The sequence below is a fragment of the Molossus molossus genome, unplaced genomic scaffold (assembly GCF_014108415.1).
Source record: "Molossus molossus isolate mMolMol1 unplaced genomic scaffold, mMolMol1.p scaffold_m16_p_1, whole genome shotgun sequence".
Lineage (NCBI taxonomy): Eukaryota > Metazoa > Chordata > Mammalia > Chiroptera > Molossidae > Molossus > Molossus molossus.
In genome coordinates, this window is record NW_023425344.1 from 32,907,420 (window position 1) to 32,912,860 (window position 5,441).

The following is a 5,441-nucleotide window of genomic DNA, read 5'->3' on the forward strand; positions in this document are numbered from 1 at the left end:
GTGGTAATATTTTAATATTCCAGGGAATCTTCTTGCATACTTCCTGTAGCATAGAGAATACTAGATCTTTTTTCTTTTTTATTAATTAATTTTTGTTACAGATGTTTCTCCTTTTTCCCCCACTGATTCCCTCCTCCGCCTCCCTCCTCACCCTGTCCCCAGTTTATTGTCCATGTCCACTGTTCATGCATACATGCAAATAAGTTCTGTGGTTTATCTCTCCCCCACCACCCCCACTTCTGGGGATTGTCAGTCTGTACCTCACCTCCACGTCTCTGGGACTACCCCATTCCTCAGACTGTTATGTTCATTATATTCCACAAATATGTGAGATCATATGATACGTGTGCTTCTCTGTTTGGCTTGTTTCACTTAGGATAACACTTTCCAGGTCCGTGCACGTAGTCTCAAAGGACAAGAGATCTTTCTTTCTTACAGCTGCATAGTACTCCATTGTGTATATGTACCACTGCTGTTTTATCCATTCGTGTACTGATGGATACTAGGGCTGTATCCAGATCTTAGCTATTGTAAACAGTGCTGCTACAAACATGGGGGTACATACATTCTTTCTGATTGGTGTTTCAGGCTTCTTAGGGTATATTCCTAGAAGTGGGATCACTGGGTCAAATGGAAGTTCAATTTTTAATTTTTTGAGGTAACACCATATTGTTTTCCATAGTGGTTGTACCAGTCTGCATTCCCACCAGCAGTGTACTAGAGTCCCTTTTCTCCACAACCTCACCAACACTTGTTGTTTGATGATTTGTTGATGGCGGCCATTCTGACAGGTGTGAGGTGATACCTCATTGTTGTTTTAATTTGCATCTCTCTGATGATTAGTAATGATGAGCATTTCTTCATATGTCTCTTAGCCATTTGTATGTCCTGTTTGGAGAGGTGTCTATTTAGTTCCTCTGCCCATTTTTTAATTGGGTTCTTTGTCTTCCTTTTGTTGATTTGTATGAGCACTCTCTATATATTGGAAATTAACCCCTTATCTGATATATCATTGGCAATTATGGTCTCCCATACAGTGGGTAGCCTTTCTGTTTTGATGATTGTATCTTTCACTGTGCAGAAGCTTTTGAGTTTGATGTAGTCCCATGTGTTCATTTTCTCCTTTGTTTCTATTGCCTTAGGTGATGTATCAGTGAAAATTCTGCTGCGTATGATGTCTGAAATTTTGTTGCCTACAGTTTCTTCTAGGATTTTTATGGATTCATGAGTCACATTTAAGTCTTTTATCCATTTTGAGTTTAATCTTGTGTAGGGTGTAAGTTGATGGTCTAGTTTCATTTTTCTGCATGTAGCTGTCCAATTTTCCCAGCACCATTTATTAAAGAGGCTGTCCTTACTCCACTGTATGCTCTTGCCACCTTTGTCAAATATTAATTGAGCATATTGCCTTGGGTCCATTTCTGGGCTCTATGTTCTGTTCAACTTGTCCATATGCCTGTTCTTGTGCCAGTACCAGGCTGTTTTAATTACAGTGGCTTTGTAGTATAACCTGAAATCTGGTAATGTGATCCTTCCAACTTTGTTCTTTCTTTTCAAGATTGCTGTGGCTATTCGAGGTCTTTTTTGGTTCCATATGAACTTTTGAAGGACTTGTTCTAATTCTGTGAAGTATGCCATTGGTATTTTGATGGGGATTACATTGAATCTATAGATTGCTTTGGGTAATATGGACATTTTAATGATGTTAATTCTCCCAATCCATGAACAGGGTATGTACTTCCACTTTTTTATATCTTCCTCTATTTCTTTTTTCAATGACCTGTAGTTTTCTGCAAATAGGTCCTTTATTTCTTTGGTTAAGTTTATTCCTATGTATCTTAATTTTTTTGCTGCAATGGTAAATGGGATTGTTTTCTTAGTTTCTCTTTCTGTGAGTTCATCCTTGGTGTATAAGAATGCCATCGATTTCTTGATGTTAATTTTGTATCCTGCTACTTTGCCAAATTCATTTATTAAGTCTAGTAAATTTTTGATGGAGTCTTTGGGGTTTCTATGTTTAGTATCATGTCATCTGCAAATAATGACAGTTTCACTTCCTCCTTCCCAATTTGGATCCCTTTTATTTTTTCTTCCTGTCTGATTGCTGTGGCTAAGACTTCCAGTACTATGTTAAATAAGAGTGCTGAAAGTGGGCATCCTTGCCTTGTTCCTGTTCTTAAGGAAAATGCTTTTAGTTTTTGCCCATTGAGTATGATGTTGGCTGTAGGTCTTTCATATATGGCGTGTATTATGTCGAGATATGATCCCTCTATTCCCACATTGCTGAGTGTTTTTATCAGAAATGGATGCTGGATTTTGTTGAAGGCTTTTTCGGCATCTATTGATATGATCATGTGGTTTTATTCTTTATTTTATTTATGTGGTGTATCACGTTTATTGATTTGCGAATATTGTACCAGCCTTGCATCCCTGGGATGAATCCCACTTGGTCGTGTTGGATAATTTTTTTGGTGTATTGCTGGAGCCGATTTGCTAGTATTTTGTTCAGGATTTTGGCATCTATGTTCATCAGGGATATTGGCCTGTAGTTTTCTTTCTTTGTAGTGTCTTATTCTGGTTTTGGAATTAGAATTATGCTTGCTTCATAGAACGAGTTTGGAAGTCTTCCTTCTTCTTGAATTTTTTGAAATACTTTGAGGAGAATGGGTATTTTTTCTTCTTTGAATGTTCGGTAAAACTCCCTCATGAAGCCATCCGGGCCTAGGCTTTTGTTTGCTGGGGGAGTCTTTTTTTTGTTTATGTTTTTTTTATTTATTAATGGGGAAATCGCAGGGGTCAGCACATCCGGAGTGCAATGGATAAGCCTCGCCCTGGGAAAACCACCTTCGTGATCATGGTATCTCCCCTGCCAGGTAAGTATTGGGGGAGTCTTGATTACATCTTCAATGTCTTCTGTTGATATTGGTCTGTTCAAGAGTTCTATCTCTTCCTGGTCCAGTTTTGGGAGACTATGTGTTTCTAGAAATTTGTCCATTTTGCTTAGATTGTCAAATTTGTTGCCATATAATTGTTCATAGTAGTTGTTAACGATCTTTTGTATTTCTGTGGTGTCAGTTGTTACTTCTCCTCTTTCATTTCTGATTTTGTGTATTTGGCTTCTCTCTTTTTGTTTCTTGGTGAGTCTAGCTAAGGGTCCATCAATCTTATTTGTCTTTTCAAAACACCAGCTCTTTGTTTCATTGATCCTTTGAATTGTTTTTTGGTCTTTATGTCATTTATTTCTGCTCTGATCTTTACTATTTCCTTCCTTCTACTTGCTCTGGGTTTTTTTGTTTGTTTTTTTTGTTTGTTTGTTTGCTCTCTAGTTCTTTAAGTTGTGAGGTTAGATAGTCTATTAGAGATTTTTCTTGTTTTTTGAGGTAGGCTTGTAGTGCTATGAACTTCCCGCTCAGAACTGCTTTTGCTGCATCCCATAGATTTTGTGTTGTTGTGTGTTCATTTTCATTGGTTTCCATGAAGTTTTTGATTTCTTCCTTGATCTCCTCAGTGACCCATTCATTGTTTAGTAACATGCTATTTAGCTTCCTTATGTTCAAATGATTTTGTATGTTCTTCTTGCAATTGATTTCTAGTTTCATGCCATTGTGATCTGAGAAGATGCTTGATATGATTTCAGTCTTCTTGAACTTGTAGAGACTTAGTTTGTGCCCTAACATGTGATCTATCTTTGGAATGTCCCATGTGCACTTGAGAAGAATGTGAATTCTGTGGTTTTGGGTTGTAATTCTCTGTAGATATCTTTTAAATCCATTTGGTCTAGTGCTTCATTTTGAGTCTCTGTTTACTTGCTAATTTTTTGTCTAGAGTATCTATCCAGTGATGTCAGTGGGGTATTGATGTCCCCTTCATGATTGTATTGCTATCGATTTCTCCTTTGAAGTCCTACAGAATATTTTTAATATATTTTGGTGCTCCTATATTGGGTGCATATATGTTTATCAAGGTTATATCTTCCTGTTGGATAGATCCTTTCAATATTATGTAGTGGCCTTCTTTGTCTCTAGTTATGGCCTTCATTTTGAAGTCTATTTTATCAGATATGAGTATTGCTATCCCAGCTTTTTTTTCCTTTCCATTTGCTTGGAAGATTTTTTTCCATCTCTTCACTTTCAATCTATGTTAGTCTTTTGTTATGAGGTGGGTCTCTTGTAAACAACATATAGATGAGTCATTCTTTCTTATCCAATCAGCTACTCTGTGTCTTTTTATGGGAGCATTCAATCCATTTACATTTAAGGTGATTATTGATATGTACTTATTTATTGCCATTTTTGTTTAGTGTGGTTCTATTTTCCTTCCCATTTCTCCTGCTAATTACAGCAGTCCTTTTAACATTTCTTGCAGTGCTGGTTTGGTGCTAATGTATTCCCTTAGACTTTTTTTGTCTGGGAAGCTCTTTATTTGACCTTACATTTTGAATGATAGCCTTGCTATCATTCAAAATGATAGAGTAGTCTTTGATTCAGATCCTTGTTTTTCATGACGTTGATTACTTCATGCCATTCCCTTCTGGCCTGTAGTGTTTCCTGTGAGAAGTCAGCTGAGAGCCTTATGGGGTTTCCTTTGTAGGTAACCTGTTGCTTATCTCTTGCTGCTTTTATGAGTCTCTCTGTGTTTATTTTTTGGCAGTTTGATTACTATGTGTCTTGGTGTGGGCCTGTTTGGGTTCTTCTTACTTGGGGCTCTCTGTGCTTCTTGAACTTGAATGCCTTCTTCCCTCACCAAATTAGGAAAGTTTTCTGTCACTATTTCTTTGAATATATTCTTTAACCCTTGCTCATTTTCTTCTTCTTTGGGGACTCCTATGATGCGAATATTATTATGTTTCCAGTTGTCCCACAGTTCTCTTAAGCTGTCTTTCTGTTTAATCATTTTTTCCTTTTGGTTTTCTGATTGGTTGATTTTTTTACCCTGTCTTCTAATTCACTGATCCGGTCCTCAGCTTCCTCTACTCTGCTTTTTAGACCTTTCTGATATGTTGTTTTTAATTTTCAACTGGTTGATTTTCAACATTTCTATGTCTTTACTCATGGTGCTCATGTCCTTACACATGCTGTTGAGCTTCCTGAAGATCATGGCTCTGAATTCTAGTTCTGGTAAGTTGCTTAACTGCACCTCATTTATCTCACCTTTGGTAGAGGTTTCTTGTTTTTTCATTTGGCTTTTGTTTCTGATTTTCACCATTTTGGCTATCATAGTAGTCTTTGGAGTCTGCCAAATTTTCCCTGTGGGTGTTGGTGTTCTGCTGTTTGTGGCTCCCTCTCCTGGGTTTGGATGAGGCAGGGGAACCCACTTTAACCACCACTGTCAACTCTTAACTTTCCTCTAGCTTTTTTTTTTGCCTGGAGGCTATTAGTAGAGGTCACCTGAAGAACCTTGGTTTCTGAGTTGCCTGAAAATCTTTCTCAGGTGCTCAGTGT

General features: G+C 37.5%; 1 pseudogene; it reads right to left on the bottom strand.

The window, feature by feature from the left end:
* Positions 1 to 2,731: 2,731 nt before the first annotated feature.
* Positions 2,732 to 2,881, bottom strand: LOC118620854 (annotated as a pseudogene).
* Positions 2,882 to 5,441: the final 2,560 nt, after the last annotated feature.